This window comes from Palaemon carinicauda, unplaced genomic scaffold, assembly GCF_036898095.1.
Source record: "Palaemon carinicauda isolate YSFRI2023 unplaced genomic scaffold, ASM3689809v2 scaffold114, whole genome shotgun sequence".
NCBI lineage: Eukaryota > Metazoa > Arthropoda > Malacostraca > Decapoda > Palaemonidae > Palaemon > Palaemon carinicauda.
The window spans coordinates 163,206-181,240 of NW_027168638.1; the positions used below are offsets into that span (position 1 = coordinate 163,206).

At 50.7% G+C, this 18,035-nt stretch overlaps 2 protein-coding genes across 2 annotated transcripts in view; both read left to right on the forward strand.

The window, feature by feature from the left end:
* LOC137635326 (zinc finger protein 665-like) overlaps window positions 1-18,035 on the forward strand; it is a 58,444-nt gene that overhangs the window by 30,038 nt on the left and 10,371 nt on the right. The window lies entirely within an intron of this gene.
* The window catches only part of LOC137635329 (zinc finger protein ZFP2-like), a 56,468-nt gene that overhangs the window by 19,620 nt on the left and 18,813 nt on the right, over window positions 1-18,035 (forward strand). The window lies entirely within an intron of this gene.

Below are 18,035 nucleotides of genomic sequence, written 5' to 3' on the forward strand. Positions count from 1 at the left end.
GCTCCGAAGTGGCCCAAGAGCAACTGGTTCCCTCTGGTAATAGAACTGAAGCTGAGGCTGGTCCTTCTACGGGTGCAGAAGTTGACTGTCTTCGCTTCATCACAGAGAACGCAAATCCTTCATCTCATGATTTTCTCGCCCTAGCAGTTAAGAAAAGATTTGGGATCTCAAAAGGCAGTATAGACTTCTTAGACGAATACAAGTCCAAGTCAACCAGAAGACAATTTGAATCGTCTTGGAAAAAGTGGGTTGCTTTCGTCAAAGCAAAAGGACTGAAAGAAATCTCGATAGATTTTTGTCTGTCCTTCTTTATCCACCTTCATGAACAAGGCCTGGTAGCCAACACGATAACTACATGTAAGTATGCGCTGACTAGACCTTTTCTATACGCCTTTCAAGTAGACCTGTCAAACGAAATCTTTAGCAAGATCCCAAAGGCATGTGCTAGACTCGGGCCTGCAGCTCCTCCGAAGCCCATTTCATGGTCCTTGGACAAGGTCCTCCTTTACGCTTCAACAGTGAACAATGAAGGTTGCTCTCTCAAGCATCCAACTCCAAAAGTTATTTTCCTGCTCGCTATCGCCTCAGGGGCTAGAGTTAGTGAAATAGTAGCCCCATCTAGAAACGAGGGCCATATTCAGTTCACAGAAGTGGGAGAACTGAATCTCTTTCCTGATCCAACCTTTCTGGCCAAAAACCAGCTTTCACTAAGAGATGGGGTCCCTGGAGAATCTGCCCTCTGAAGGAAGTTGTCTCTTTGTGTCCAGTAGAATGTCTAAAGGTCTATCTTCGAAGAACTTCCGACTTCAGGGGAGGACAGCTCTTAAAGGAGAAACTTCAGGATCAAACTTATCCCTAAAACAACTGAGGGCAAAGCTCACCTACTTCATTCACAGAGCGGATCCTGACAGTACACCCGCAGGTCATAATCCAAGAAAAATTGCTTCATCACTGAACTTTTTTCAGTATATGGACTTAGAGCGTCTTCGCTCATACACTGGATGGAAGTCATTCAGAGGGTTCTACAAACATTATGCAAAGCAAGTGCATGAGTTGAAGCATTATATGATGGCGGCAGGTAGTGTATTAAAACCTGTCGTCTAGTGCTGCGATGAACAATGAATTAAGTGGGACTCTCAATTATTGTGTAAAGGTGTTGATACCTTCAAGTGCAATACCTTTGAAGTGAGTGTCACTAAAGACTGTTAAAAAAACCTCAGGTGTAGAATTATACAAATAACACTTGTGCTGTGTGTACTTTACACAGTGTTGATAATATCCAACAATTACAGAAAACTATATTATAAAATTTTATTAAATTCTCAATTGTTCCGTAACCGAAATACAAACCACGCTATTTACAAAGGGTTTACTTTTAGCGCAGCTGAAATGACGAGCCAATAGTTTTTAACGAGGGTTAATTACCCCCGCGCTAGTTAGCGGGGGGTGGGGAAGGGTAGCTTGCTACCCCTCCCCCCTCCACACACCGGTGACTTGCTTCACTTCACTTTTGGCTCGGCGGTGATCAGACGTGTCTGTTCATCGCCTTCGTGACAGCCTTTAATTTTCTTCTTTTTCTTTTCAGCTTGTGTGATTGGTTGGAAGTTGACCTTCAGTTATTTTCTTTTATTTAATATGCGGACATGCCCTGGAGTTGCCGGCCGTCCTTGTGGGACTTTCATGTCGGACGTGATTACGGATCCTCACACCCTCTGCCCTCAATATCGGGGCCGACGGTGCGACCAGGATAACATGTGCCGTGAGTGCAGGGAGTGGTCTGCCTCCCAGTGGGAGAGGTTTGGCCGTCGGCGTAAGAAGAAGTCCAAGAGAGACCGTTCTCCTCCGGGGTTAGCCTTGAAGGAGGAAGGTTCTCGGGACTCTTCTTCCGCCGCCCAAACCTCCTCCGAAGCTCCCCCTCGTCCGCCTCCTAAGGAGAGTCGTCCGAGTGGGAGCGCAGGCCCTTGTTCTGTTTCCCTACCTTCGGTGGGGGGAGAGGGCGTCGCCTCCCATAGCGAGGCGGTTCCCCCTCCTCCTCCGGGGGAGGTTATTGATAATAATGCTTTATCCAGTGATGATCTGTTACAGATTTGGTTGTCCCTGGGGCTTAAGGGCTTGCCCTCCAGGGTCGCTCTTATTGACCTTGTCTCGTTGGGGGCCGCTGTTAAACAGTCGCCGGTGGTAGCGGAGGTAGACCCTCTGTCTATTGTCGACGTCGTGGTGACAGAGGCCTCCGACGTGGCTGGGCCTTCCGACGCAGGTGCTGTTGCTGGTGATGGTGCTCTAGGCTCTCCTCCTCCTTCCGTGCATCCTTCGAAGGGGGAAGTGAGTCCTTCGGTCTCGACTGCTGCCCAGCTTCCTTCTGAGGGAAGTGTTTTGAAGGAGACTCCCCTTCGGAGGACCGATGGTCCCGACGATCTCCCCCGAGGCCGCCTCCGCCGTAAGGCTCACCGCCCTCTACGCCACAAGGGCCTCCCTTCCCCTTACAGGGGGACTAAGAGGCGCCTTTTTGGGTCTTCGTCCTCCGGGGGGGACTCTCCTCGTCAGCCTCAACCGACTGCTCCGCCCTCCTTGAACCTCTCTGCAGACCGCTCACCATCTCCTGCCGGATCTTCGCCTTCTGGAGAACTCGTCACCCGACGGGCAACGGTCCCTTCGGGGCTAAGGGATTCTTCCCTTACGCGTGCAGGGCCAGCGCACAAGCGCTCTCCTGCTCGCCAGCGATCTCCTGCTCGTCGACGATCTCCTGCTCGCCAAGACTCTCCTGCTCGCCGACGCTCACCTGCTCGTCGGCTCTCTCCTGAGGTTCGCCCCCCTCGCCAGCGCTCTCCTGCTCGTCAGCGCTCATTTGAGGACCATCGCCCTGCGGTCTCTGACCACCCTTTAGTTCCTGCTGAACTCCCTGCTCACCATCCACCTGGTCCTGTGGCTACGCAACATCGTGCTGCGCGTGTGTCAGAAACACATGTTCGCCAACGCGCCAGCGATCTTCCCGTTCCTGCTCGTGAACCTATCCTCTCACAGGACACGCGTCGACCTTCTGCTCGCCAGCGATCACCAGCTCGCCAGCGATCACCAGTTCGCCAGCGATCACCTACACATGCTGCCCGCCATCGCACGAACCTGCATGATCGCCCGCTTACGCATGCTGCTCCTCATCGCACTACCCTGAACGATCGCCCTCCTGCGGATGCTGATCACCATCGCACCCTTTCTCGCGATCATTCACCTGCGCATGCTGCTCGCCATCGCACAACCCTGCACGATCGCCCGCTTACGCATGCTGCTCCTCATCGCACAACCCTGAACGATCGCCTTCCTGCGGATGCTGATCACCATCGCACCCTTTCACGCGATCATTCACCTGCGCATGCTGCTCGCCATCGCACAACCCTGCACGATCGCCCGCTTACGCATGCTGCTCCTCATCGCACAACCCTGAACGATCGCCCTCCTGCGGATGCTGATCACCATCGCACCCTTTCACGCGATCATTCACCTGCGCATGCTGCTCGCCATCGCACAACCCTGCACGATCGGCCGCTTACGCATGCTGCTCCTCATCGCGCAACCCTGAACGACCGCCCTCTTGCGCGCGATCATTCACCTACACATGCTGCTCGCCATCGCTTACCATCACGTGGTCATTATCGCCAGCGATCTTCTTCACCTACGCGGCAGCACGATCCCTCGCCGTCGCGCCATCGCTTGCGTTCGTCGCCTCGGACACGTGTTCATTTACCTGCCCACCCTCACGCCCACTCGCCTGCGCGATCGCTCGCCTGCGCGATCGCTCGCCTGCGCGCCCGCGCGACCGCTCGCCTGCGCGCCCGCGCGACCGCTCTCCTGCGCGCCCGCGCGACCGCTCGCCTGTGCGCCCGCGCAACCTTTCGCCTTTGCGCGACCATAGTTCGCGGCGAATTCCACAGCCGGTGGTAGCAGCAGGGACGCGTGCTCCTAGACGGCACTCGGGATCACCTCCATCCAAGCACAGGTTGGTATTGCAGGACGAGGACAGGTCATTACAGCATTCTTCCCCACCTTCTTTTCAGGCAGGTACCGTCGTGTCCACTCCAAAGGATCGCCCGATCCCTTTCACCTTAGCGAGGATTTCGGACTCTGTGTCCTTTGAGCAGCAGACTTGGTTTGGTCCGCTGGCACGGGCGTTAGTGAGGGTTATGAAACCAGCACTCGCCGGCCAGGGTAACAAACCAGCGGCTGTCTCTCCTACGCTGAAGAGAAAGAGAGGAGTGGACTTCGTGGTGACTTCCCCCAGGGCGAAGTTGGTTCCCAAGAGGTCGGTCTCGAGGGTCCCCTCTCCTGCACGAGTACTCTCTCCTTCTCCCGTGGACGAGGCCTTTCCGTCCTCAGGTGAGTCCAGTGGGCCGGTAGTCTTCCCCTCGGCACCAGGGGGGGAGACTTCGCTTCAGGCAGGAGAATCGTCGCGTGAGGAAGGGGCCCCTCGAACCTCGTTGTTAGGATCCTGTATCCCTCCTAGGAGGGAACCCAAGGATTCCAAGACCATCCCTAAATCCTCTGCAAGGATTCGACAGGAACCCACGACTACCCAGGGGAATGTCCACGTATCACCCCAGGAAGAGATTCCTGGGGCAGGAGACTTAGCTGCCAGCCCGCAGGGAGGAGAACAGCAAGAGTCCGAACATGCCTTCTGGCAGGTCCTAAGCCTGATAAGGCAACTTAACAGTCTTACGGATCCAGTCATCCCCCCCCCCCCGTGAAGGCAAAGACACGATTCTGGATGAAGTGTTTGACGTTCGGAAGGCCCCTAAGACCAGTGCAGCTCTGCCCTGGTCTCGGGGGCTGAAGAGTGCCAGAGCTAGGGCCAATGCTCAGCTCGCACTTCTTGCCTCCTCCAGTCGTTCCACTGCCGGGAACAAACTCATCCCTCCTCCTCGCCTTCAGCAGAGGAGGTATTTCGAGATCCTGGGTGAGCACAACCTCGCTCTTCCTCTCCATCACTCTGTGGAGGAGCTGGCGAAGGGAGTTCCCTTGGAGAAACTCTCTGCCCGGCAGGTGTCGTTCTCGGCGGCAGAGATCCTTAACCACGAGAAGGTCGCTAAGTGTGCCATGCAGGCCACTTCGTGGCTGGACTTCTGGTTAGGATCTCTGGGCATCCTATTGCGATCTGAGGACTTGTCCAAGGAGACCAATAGGAAGGCCCTAGAGACCTTCTTGCTCTCGGGCACCCGCTCCATCGAGTTCTTGGCGCACCAGGTTACCACCCTGTGGGCCAACTCGGTGTTGAAGCGTCGCGATGCTGTGTCCGAGAGATTCCATCCGAAGGTCCCCGCCGTAGATGTGTGTAGGCTCCGACATGCCTCCCTCCTGGGGGAGAGCCTGTTTGAGCCTCAAGACTTGGAGCGAACGGCTGAGAGGTGGAGGAAATCCAGCACGGACTCCCTCCTCCACAGGGCCCTTACAACTCGGCCCTATAAGCCTCCAGCCCCGCCACAACAGCAGCAACAGCCTCGTAAGGCTCCCAAACAGGCACCGGCAGCTAAGAAAGTGGTGTCTAAGCCCCAGCCCTTTCCAGCCAAGGTCAAGAGGGGCGGTAAGTCCTCCAGGGGAGGCAAGACTTCTAGGGGTGGCGGCCGCGGCCGCAAGCCCTAGGGGTGGCAGTCCCCCTGCGTGTCCACCTGTGGGGGGATGCCTTCAGCGTTGCGTCCGCAGGTGGCAACATCTCGGGGCCGATGCTTGGACGATCTCAGTGATCGGCCAAGGTTATCGCGTCCCGTTCACGTCATCTCAACCTCCCCTGACAGCGAATCCAGTGTCGTTGAGCTCCTATGCCATGGGATCGGCAAAGGGGCTGGCCCTTCAGGCCGAAGTCGAGACCATGTTCGAGAAGGGTGCTCTCCAGGAGGTCGTGGACGGCTCTCCAGGCTTCTTCAGTCGACTCTTTCTTGTAAAGAAGGCTACTGGAGGCTGGAGACCCGTCATCGATCTCTCGGCTCTGAACAGGTTTGTCAAACAAACCCGGTTCAGCATGGAGACAGCAGACACGGTCAGACTTGCGGTGAGACCACAAGACTTCATGTGTACACTGGATCTAAAGGATGCGTACTTCCAGATCCCAATCCATCCGTCTTCCAGGAAGTACCTGAGATTCTGCCTAGACAACAAGATCTACCAGTTCAAGGTGCTGTGTTTCGGTCTCTCCACAGCTCCTCAGGTGTTCACCAGAGTGTTCACCCTGATTTCGACTTGGGCGCACAGGAACGGCATTCGTCTCCTTCGTTACCTAGACGATTGGCTGATCCTAGCAGACTCGGAGTCGACCCTTCTTCGACACCGAGACAGGCTTCTAGATCTTTGCCAGGATCTGGGGATCGTGGTAAACCTCGAGAAGTCCTCTCTGCAGCCGTCCCAACGACTGGTTTATCTAGGCATGCTAATAGACACCAATCTCCACAAAGCCTTTCCATCAGACGACCGGATAGCAAGGCTGAGGAGGGTGGCGGAACCTTTCCTCAGGCGAAAAGAACTCCCCGCCCAATCGTGGTTGCGTCTCTTGGGCCACCTATCCTCCCTGGCCCGTCTGGTTCCAAACAGCCGCCTCAGGATGAGATCCCTTCAATGGCGGCTCAAGTCCCGGTGGAATCAAGGATCCGATTCCCCGGACACTCTGATCCCAATGGGGTCTCTGGAACAGACGGACTTGCGGTGGTGGCTGGCCGACGAGAACCTGCGAAAGGGAGTGAGTCTTCTCGTCCTTCCCCCGGAATTGACTCTGTTTTCGGACGCGTCAAAAGAAGGGTGGGGGGCGCACGTTCTGAACCAGAGGGCCTCAGGCCTTTGGTCAGAATCAGAAAAGTGCCTACACATCAACCTGCTAGAATTGAAGGCCGTCTTTCTGGCCTTTCAACAGTTCCAACGGTTCCTGGCGGGTCACTCCGTGGTGGTGATGAGCGACAACACCACGGTAGTGGCTTATATCAACAAGCAGGGAGGCACTTTTTCGCAACAGCTATCCCATCTTGCAGTAGAGACTCTGAGGTGGACCGAAACCCACTCGATAACACTATCAGCTCGCTTCATTCCTGGCAAGAGGAATGTGCTCGCCGACAGTCTGAGCAGGGCTTCGCAGATAGTGAGTACCGAGTGGTCTTTGGATCCTCAGATAGCCAACAAAGTCCTGACTTTGTGGGGTTCCCCGACGGTGGACTTGTTCGCGACAGCCTTGAACTTCAAGCTGCCCCTGTACTGCTCACCAGTCCCGGACCCCAAGGCACTCTGGCAAGATGCTTTCCAGCAACGGTGGGACAACATCGACGTGTACGCCTTCCCACCATTCTGTCTGATGAGAAGGGTGCTCAACAGGACCAGACTATCGGTCAACTGTTCCATGACTCTAGTAGCTCCGCTATGGCATCACGCGGAATGGTTTCCGGACCTTCTGCAACTCCTGACGGAACTCCCAAGGGAGCTTCCTCCACGACACGAGCTTCTCAGACAACCCCACTCCGGTGTCCCTCACAGGGCCGTAGCCTCGCTTCGGCTTCACGCCTGGAGACTATCCAGCGTCTCCTCGCGGAGAGAGGCTTTTCGCAACAGGTTGCGGAGAGAATGTCTCGGCACCTGCGAAGGTCCTCTGAGGGAGTCTACCAAGCGAAGTGGAGAGTCTTTTGTGGTTGGTGTCGTGGAAGGGGTATCTCTCCACTCGATGCCACTATTCCAGCAATAGCGGACTTCCTTGTGTATCTGCGAGAAGAAATGCGCCTTTCTGTCTCGGCAGTGAAAGGCTATCGCTCAGCCTTAAGCTTGGCCTTCAGATTGAAGGGCGTGGATATTTCTTCATCGCTAGAACTCTCTTTACTCATACGTAGCTATGAGCTTACCTGCCCCCAGTCGGAAGTGAGACCCCCTCCTTGGAACGTGGTTCGAGTTCTCAGGTCTCTCAAGAGACCTCCCTTCGAGCCATTACGCCAGGCCTCCGATCGCCACCTGTCTTGGAAGACGGCTTTCCTACTCGCCTTGGCCTCGGCCAAGCGAGTTAGTGAACTTCATGGTCTCTCGTACGACATCGCCCATTCAAGGGGATGGGGGGAGGTAACGTTCAGGTTCGTCCTTGAGTTTGTGGCTAAGACTCAGAATCCTGGAGTGCCGGATCCTCGGTTCGACTCTTTCAGGATCGCGAGTCTCCGTTCTGTAACAAACGACCCAGACCAGCTGCTACTATGCCCAGTGAGGTGTCTGAGGTACTACTTGAAGAGAACGGCTGCAGTCCGTCCTCATGTGCGAGTTTGTTTGTGAGCACAGGCAGGACAAAGAGGAGGGTCACAAGGAACACCATCTCTGCTTGGATTCGAAGGGTTATCCACCATGCCCTGAATCCTGACCCTCCTCCGTCACGTCGCCCTCGGGCCCACGATGTCAGGGGTATTGCTACATCCCTGGCCTTCAAGAGAAACTTCTCTGTGACGCAGGTACTTCAAGCGGGGGTCTGGAAGCGTCAAACGACCTTCACAGCCCACTACCTGCAAGACGTGACCCACAGGAGCCTCGATACGTTCTCTATCGGCCCTGTGGTGGCTGCACAACAGCTGGTCTAACCTCAGGCTCCTTTTTGGACAAGTAGCAGTAGGTTGAGGGCGTTGTTACCCGGTCTTAGTCTGTGTGAATGAAAGAGTATGTCTGACCCTTACTTCTTTCTTCATTCTCCCCTCTCTTGGGGAAGCAGCATCCTGGTCCTCGCATAGCTGACCTCGACCTCTGCAGGTAACCCATGCTTCTTTGTGCTCCTAGTATTAAGCTTAATACTGTTGCGTCTCCCATACCCTGACGAGGTGGTATGGGGAACGTCCTATCCTAGAATTCCTATCTGAAGGTCTCAAGGTCAACTTCATAGGACGAGTCACACTCTCCTCCTCACACGACTTATGTAGGCCACTCGTTCCTAGCGATGCTAGGAACCTGTGAGGTACAGGGGCTCCCTCTCTCTAGTGCTGCTCACTAAGGGATCGAGCCCCCGGGCAAGCCGAAGTCAGTAAGGCTGGGGACTTTCCACCCTTCCTAAGGGGTAAGTCACCCTTTGTAAATAGCGTGGTTTGTATTTCGGTTACGGAACAAATGACAAATTCGAAGATAATTTGTATTTTTCCTAACCATACAAACCTTAGCTATTTACACATATGTGCCCGCCATCCCTGACCCCCAAGTCAAGTCCTACCTCTAAGTGAAGTGAAGCAAGTCACCGGTGTGTGGAGGGGGGAGGGGTAGCAAGCTACCCTTCCCCACCCCCCGCTAACTAGCGCGGGGGTAATTAACCCTCGTTAAAAACTATTGGCTCGTCATTTCAGCTGCGCTATAAGTAAACCCTTTGTAAATAGCTAAGGTTTGTATGGTTAGGAAAAATACAAATTATCTTCGAATTTGTCATATTTCATAGGGACACTAATCATTTCTTCCCTTTCAGGTAGAAAAATTTTTCTGGATTAAGTTGTATATCGTCACCCTCATAAACTAACTGCCTAAGTAATTTTTTTCACTTGTTGCGAAATAAAAAAAAAACCACCTCATTTCCTACTTCTTTATATCATTGTATTGAGTTTCAATTAACAAATTCTAATTCACAAATTCTTCTGTTAAGAATTTGTGAATTGAAACTCAAGACAATGATATGAAGAATTAGGAAATGAGAAGGTTTTTTTTTGAGTTCCCAACAAGTGGAGAAAATGACTTAGGCAATTAGTTTATGAGGGTGACGATATATATGTATGATTCTCCTAATATAAATTAATATATATTACACATGCTATTGTATCTGTAGTCATTTTTAGTGAATAAATGTCTATTAATGTGTAATTGCGTCTTATTTCGCCCTACAATTAACAAATAAAGTATAGCCAGAGTTCTCTTACTTACCTAAGTATACCTCATATTATTATTTGTGTACGGACAATAAATATAGTTGATACTTTTGTTCCAACAAGCATACACAAACTGCAAGACTCTTGTATATCTAGTTGATACTATGTCTGTTCATACGGTATATGCAAACCTTGAGACCCCTTTTCTACTGTCTAGTATGACTCTTCCCTGCAGGGGGCAGGAAGCCCTAACATTGCCTATGATTATTGGTAATGACATATGACGGTGACGTCATATGTCTCAATGGTCCGGATGATTATAGAAAAATCTGTCGCAAGGTAAGGCACCTATGAAAATCCACAGATACAGTACTTTCTAGTAATTCTCTGGTAAACTTCCATCAGGATGACATGGCCTGAGCCCAAAAAACGGATTTTGAGCGAAGCGAAAAATCTATTTTTGGGTGAGATAGCCATGTCGTCCTGATGGACCTGCCCTCCTTTTCCATAGAAAAAGCCTAGGCAAGATCCCTCCCGAAACTGCTACATCTGTAGCACCATGCTCAATGCTACAAGGAATAAACACCATCTTGGATACTCGTAATAGTATGGGAGGAAGGGTAACCTTGATAACGGCTCCCCTTCTGTTTTCGCCACTCTTCCCCCTTGAAACGAAAACGCTATTCGAGGTGAAGATTGCTATGTGTCTTATCAAGATATATGTCCCCTGATATTATGCGATATCCTTAAGAGAAATTTTAAGGATATATGCGCCAGGAGTTGAAATTCTGAAGACCTAGCCTAAAGGTCAGTTCTCTGGGAATATCACTGTAGCCAAATATCCCTTAGAAAGCTACCAGTAGGAACCTTCCATCAGGACGACATGGCTATCTCACCTTAAAATAGATTTTTCCCTTTACTTCAAAATCCGTTTAAGGATATGGCATAATATCAGGGGACGTATTTCTTGATACGACACATGGCAATCTTCACCCCAAATAGAGTTTTCGCTTTGAGGGGGAAAGAGTGGCGAAACAGAAGGGGAGCCGTTATCAAGGTTAACTGGTGGATTCCCTCCTTGTACCACCCCGGCGAACTATTCCTTGTTGCAATTAAGCATGGATAGCCGCAGATAAAGTAGTTTTGGGTGGGGACTTTTTTACATATATGTATACTCCTTTTTAGAAAGGAGGGAGGGTCCATCAGGACGACATGAACATATCACCCAAAAATAGATTTTTCGCTTCGCTCAAAATCCGTTTTTTGGTGTTAATTGCTAAGAAATTTGCATCATAAACATTTTATATTTTATATCTTATTTTTTGGGTTTGGGGGTGTCTTAATAAAAAAAGATAGGTACTTGTGTTTTTGTATTGATATAGGAGTGCCCGATGAGTGGGCGGCTTTTTTTTTTTTTTGTGTAAATAATTGTTCTGTCCAGTTTTTATTCAATTCTTATCCCATCTCATAGGAATGAACTTTTGTTGCCAAGTCGTCTTCCCTTCGTTCAAGTATCCCCAGTACATGAGGACAGATGCCCACTTACATGCTTAAGAAGTCTTAAGGTGTACACCTCCCGCCTCTCTCTGATCTGGGCGTCTTATCAAGTCGAGGGAAACCAGTCGTCTTTCCTTGGCCCTCATCGCTCCCTTCTGACCACGGAAGGACTGGTTCCCAGACCTCTTTGTGGTCTTAGTGGAGCCTCCTGTCTGATTGCTAGAGTGATCAGATCTACACGAACAGCCTCACTTTCATCCTTTTCATCAGGGGCTCCACATGCTTCATCTTCATGCTTTGAACCTGTCAGGAGGTTCTCAAGGTAAGAAGGCTTTTCGTTTAGTTAGCCTCAGACATTTGACACTCTACACGTTGAGTTTATCAAGTCAAATGGGCAGTTTTTTTTTACGCTGGTGCCAGATGAAAGGTCATTCTTCATCCAGACCCTCTCAACCTAAAATTGCAGAATTCCTGGTCCATCTTCACAGGGATGGAGGGTATCTGTTGTTCTTGAGAAGGTACTGGACAACACAAAGGCAACCAGAAAGAAACAACTTACCAAGTGAGTAATGTTACTTTGCCATAATACTAGAACCAAAGCAAAAGGCAGAGGGAATGATATGGAAGAGTTTGTGGTAAATGTTCCTGTCTGTGCAAGATTACTATATAGCCTTTTGCTGTTCATAATTCTGGAGGAAGGCTCAGAGGTGCATAGCAGTATTAGCAAGACAATTTTGATGGTGACTGTAGAGGAAGTACAGTAAAGGAAATAAGACAATGGATGAAACGTCTTTGTCTTTTTGAAGAGCAAGGGGAAAACTATTTAAAGAATGAAACCAATAATGTCACAGGAGATGCTGTGGATTATAGAATCTACAGAGGATATGAGATTTTTAGATGCCTGAAATGTGTAACAAGAACAGATAGAACACAGATCAAAGTCTGTGGTTTGTATGTTTAGGAAAAATGCAAATTACGTAACTTTATGAATTTATTTTTTTAAAATATTTAACTTAGCCGGTGAATATATAATAGCTGCAACTCCGTTGCTCGACAGACAAAAAACAGTAAAAACTCGCCAGCGATCGCTATACAGGTTGCGGGTGTGCCCACCAACGCCAACTGTCGGCCAGATACCATACTCGATGTAAACAAAGACTCAATTTTCTTTTCTGTCGACGTGTCGACAAGACGTACTTTACTCGCTGTTGAAACCTGGAGTTTTTCCCATCATATTTGGTGAAGTACTTTATTTTGGTTTGAGCTTTCGCAGTACAGGTGTTTTTCTTCAAATAAATCCTTGAACTCTTTCTTGGATCGGATTAATTGTTGATGACTTAGATCGTTTTTTGGAATTTTCCCTTGACCAATTCAAAATGGCTGACCTTTCACAAGTTCCCAAGTTCAGGAAATGTAATGCTAGGGACTGTCATAGGCGTCTTCCAAAGGCTTCTCTCGACCCTCACACTGTTTGTTCCAATTGTAGGGGTAAAACCTGTCAATTGGAAGATCGGTGTGAGGAATGCGTGGGCCTTTCGGAATTCGATTTTATCGAATTTGAGAAGTATACACGCAGACTAGAGAGAGATAGGGTAAGGAGAAGCTCTTCTAGGTCGGTAGATTTTTCCTCTCCACATGCCCCTGAACCTAATCCTTCCCCTGTAGTGGTTGTTCCTAACCCCCCTCCTAGCACTCAGGAACCATCGATGGCAGACATGATGCGTGCTATCCATGCCTTGGGGGAGAGAGTTGAGGCCCTTGCAAGTGACCGCAATCAACTCATGGCGGACGTAAAGGAACTAAAGTGCCAAAGTGCCGCGGAAAGTGTTAAAGTGCCTAGTGTTTCTCAAAGTGTTGTGAACAGTGTTGCGCTTGAGGGTTCGTCTGTTCGTGCCTGTCGTCCTCCTAGTCCGGGACCTCTTGCAAGCTCCCAAGCCCAGGGGAGAAGCAATGTCGTACGACTCATGGGTTCGAGAGGCCTTGATCAGCGAACAGACGTTCCCTCTATGGTATCAGGCGTATCTCCCCAAGATCGCCCCTACCAACGTAAGACGAGAGAGCCCATCTTTACCTCGTCGTCCGAAGGTGTTTCTCGTAAGGAACCTTGGACCAAGGTCTCACGACCTTTGAAGCGTAAGTCAGTCCCTTCAGGACAAGTCCAACGTCCCGGTTGTAGCCACTGGGTCAGTTCGGACTTGTTGCCGTCATCTGATGACTGCTCGCCGCCTAAGAGAGGCAAAGCGGTGCCGCCTCAGTCGCTCACCCCGTCTGTTGCCGCACCTGCTGCCGTAGACCCTAAATGGGTGTTGCTACAGGACATGCAGTCCAAGCTTGCGTCCTTGATGGAGGCCTTCAATGCGGAGAAGGTTGCTGCTGAACCTTCTGGCCAACAACCATCCAAACGGTCTGTTGGGGTTGTACCTCCAACGATGCGACCCAGTGTGGGTTGCCAGCCGCACGTTGACGTTAGGCAACGCACGGAGGTGGTTGTTGACGTTCAGGACGTTCAGCAACCATCAGAGGTGACTTGTTTTGACGCGGTGCGTCAACCTCCGCAACCCGGTATGGTGTTGACTGCACAACCCAGACGGTCTAAACAGTCTCGGGTGGACGCTGTGCGTCCTCGCGCACCCATGGTTGTTGACAGTTCCCAGACTGTGCAGCAGTTCCATGACGCTGCGTCCGGCTCCGTCACGCATGCACCAGTGCGACCGAACTCAGCGAGCCAAACGTTGCCCACTCCTTTGCCGTTTCCGCATCAGTTTTCGGATGAGGAACTATCAGATGAGGACGTTGCTGAACCACAAGAGGATCAACCTTCAGAACTTGACGAGCCTAAGGCAACTCAACCATCATTGGACTTTAGAAAAGTCTTGGCTGTATTTAAGGAGTTGTTCCCTGACCACTTTGTTTCTGTGGCTCCTCGTTCGCCGCCGTCAGAGTTTGTATTAGGCGTGCCTGCTACCGCACCTGCCTTTACTAAGTTCGTTCTCTCTCGCTCATCCAAGAGAGCTTTGCGGCTGTTGGGAGATTGGTTAGAGACCAAGAAGAGTTTAGGAAAGACAGCATTTGCCTTTCCCCCATCTAAACTCTCGTCTAGATCGAGCGTCTGGTATGCCACGGGAGAAGTTCTCGGCTTGGGAGTTCCTGCCTCTGCCCAGGGCGACTTCTCAAATCTTGTAGACTCTCCCCGCCGCCTTGCCATGAGACGCTCGAAGATTTGTTGGTCACCATCGGACCTGGACCACCTTCTTAAAGGTATATTTAGGGCTTTCGAAGTCTTTAACTTCCTAGACTGGTGCTTAGGAGCCCTGAGCAGGAAAATCTCTTCTACAGATAAGGATGTTTCCTTGCTCATTATGTCCTGCATGGACAAGGCCGTCCGTGATGGGTCCAACGAGCTTGCCGCCTCATTCACGTCCGGAGTTCTTTCCTGTCTGCAGGAGTGACGCCATGCCAAAGATCTGAGCTACTCTTTGCTCCCCTTTCCAAGTGCCTGTTTCCTGAAGTCTTGGTAAAGGAAATTGCCTTGTCTTTAGTTCAGAAGGACACCCACGATCTAGTTGCGTCCTCGGCTCGCAAAGCTCCCCCTTTGCCTCCATTGTCTGCTAGACCGAGGATAGACACTCCTGCGTCTCGCTTTATTCCGCCCTTTCGTGGTAGAGCCTCCAGCAGGGGAGGTGCTCGTGCCGAAGGGAAGCGAGGGAAGAGGAAAGGATCCAAGTCCTCTAAGGGCAGAGTCTGACTGCCCGCAACTTCAGACAGCAGTAGGAGCCAGACTCAAGAACTTCTGGCAAGCCTGGGAGAAGAGAGGCGCAGATCAACAATCTGTGAAGTTACTCAGAGAGGGGTACAAAATCCCTTTTGTACGCAAACCCCCTCTGGCGACGTCCCCCATCGATCTCTCTCCCAGGTACAGAGAGGAAGAAAAGAGACAAGCCCTGAAACTGGAAGTGTCTCTTTTGCTAGAGAAGGGAGCGGTGGTCAAAGTCTCGGACCTTCAATCACCGGGGTTTTACAACCGTCTCTTCCTAGTATCAAAGAAGACAGGAGGTTGGAGACCGGTGCTAGACGTCAGTGCTCTGTATGTCTTTGTCACAAAGACGAAGTTTTCCATGGAGACCACAAAGTCAGTCTTAGCAGCGGTCAGAAAGGAAGACTGGATGGTCTCGCTAGACCTAAGGGACGCCTACTTCCACATCCCCATTCACTCAGACTCCCAATCTTTTCTGAGATTCGTCTTCGAAGATGTGGTTTACCAGTTTCGGGCCCTGTGCTTTGGCTTAAGCACAGCTCCTCTCGTATTTACGAGGCTGATGAGGAATGTGGCCAAATTCCTCCACTTATCGGACATCCGAGCCTCCCTTTATTTGGACGACTGGCTTCTCAGAGCCTCTTCCAGTCGTCGCTGTCTGAAGGATCTCAAGTGGACTCTAGATCTGACCAAGGAATTGGGACTCCTAGTCAATTTGGAAAAGTCGCAGCTGGTCCCATCCCAAACTTTTCTGTATTTAGGGATGGAGATTCACAGTCAAGCTTTTCGGGCTTTTCCGTCGGCCCCCAGAATAGATCAAGCCCTGCTCTCCATTCAGAAGATGCTGAAGAAAGAACGCTGCTCAGTCAGGCTGTGGATGAGTCTGGTAGGGACGCTGTCATCCCTGGAGCAATTTGTATCACTAGGAAGACTACACCTCCATCCTCTTCAATTCCATCTGGCTTTTCACTGGAAAAAGGACAAGACGCTAGAGGCGGTCTCGATCCCGATTTCCGGAAAGATAAAGTCTTGTCTGACTTGGTGGAAGGACAATATCAACCTAAGAGAGGGTCTTCCCCTGGCTGTTCAGATACCCAACCACGTTCTCTTCTCGGACGCATCGGACTTGGGCTGGGGCGCGACGCTGGACGGTCGGGAATGCTCAGGTCTGTGGAACGCGAGTCAGAGGAGCATGCATATCAACTGCAAGGAGCTGTTGGCAGTTCATCTGGCCTTGAAAAGCTTCGAGTATCTCCTTCGAGGCAAAGTGGTGGAAGTAAACTCGGACAACACCACGGCCTTGGCGTACATCTCCAAACAAGGTGGTACCCACTCACTGACGTTGTACGAGATCGCAAGGGACCTGCTCATCTGGTCAAAAGGTCGAGACATCTCCCTAGTAACGAGGTTCATCCAGGGCGACTTGAACGTCCTAGCAGATTGTCTCAGTCGGAAAGGGCAAGTAATTCCAACCGAATGGACCCTCCACAAGGATGTGTGCAAGAGACTTTGGGCCACTTGGGGTCAACCAACCATAGATCTCTTTGCAACCTCGCTGACCAAGAGGCTTCCAATCTATTGCTCTCCAGTCCCGGACCCAGCAGCAATACATATAGATGCCTTCCTCCTAGATTGGTCACACCTGGATCTCTACGCATACCCACCATTCAAGATTGTCAACAAGGTACTGCAGAAGTTCGCCTCTCACGAAGGGACAAGGTTGACGTTAGTTGCTCCCCTCTGGCCCGCGAGAGAATGGTTCACCGAGGTACTTCGATGGTTAGTAGACGTTCCCAGAAGTCTTCCTCTAAGAGTAGACCTTCTACGTCAGCCACATGTAAAGAAGGTACACCAAAGCCTCCACGCTCTTCGTCTGACTGCCTTCAGACTATCGAAAGACTCTCGAGAGCTAGAGGCTTTTCGAAGGAGGCAGCCAGTGCGATTGCTAGAGCAAGGAGAGCGTCTACCATTAGAGTCTACCAATCGAAGTGGGAAATCTTCCGAGACTGGTGCAAGTCAGTTTCTGTATCCTCGACCAGTACCTCTGTAGCCCAAATAGCTGATTTTCTCTTATACCTGAGAAAAGGACGATCCCTTTCAGCTCCCACTATCAAGGGCTACAGAAGCATGTTGGCATCGGTCTTCCGGCATAGAGGCTTAGATCTTTCCAACAATAAAGATCTGCAAGACCTCCTTAAGTCTTTTGAGACCACTAAGGAGCGTCGTTTGGCTACTCCTGGGTGGAATTTAGACGTGGTACTAAGATTCCTCATGTCAGACAGGTTTGAGCCTTTACAGTCAGCCTCCCTGAAAGATCTCACTCTTAAGACTCTTTTCCTGGTATGCTTAGCCTCGGCTAAAAGAGTCAGTGAGATTCATGCCTTCAGCAAGAACATAGGATTTTCGTCGGAAAAAGCTACTTGTTCGCTGCAACTTGGTTTTCTAGCCAAAAATGAGCTACCTTCTCGGCCTTGCCCTAAATCTTTCGATATTCCCAGCTTATCGGAGATCGTAGGCAATGAACTAGAAAGAGTCTTATGCCCTGTTAGAGCTCTTAAGTTCTATTTAGATCGTACTAAACCTTTACGAGGCCAATCTGAAGCTTTATGGTGTTCAGTTAAGAAACCATCCTTGCCTATGTCAAAGAATGCTTTGTCATACTTTATCAGATTGTTAATACGAGAAGCTCATTCACATCTGAGTGAGGAAGACCGATCTTTGCTTAAGGTTAAGACGCACGAAGTTAGAGCTGTAGCAACTTCCGTGGCCTTTAAGCAAAATAGATCTCTGCAAAGTATAATGGACGCAACCTATTAGAGAAGCAAGTCAGTGTTCGCGTCATTTTACTTGAAAGATGTCCAGTCTCTTTACGAGAACTGCTACACACTGGGACCATTCGTAGCAGCGAGTGCAGTAGTGGGTGAGGTCTCAACCACTACAATTCCCTAATTCCATAT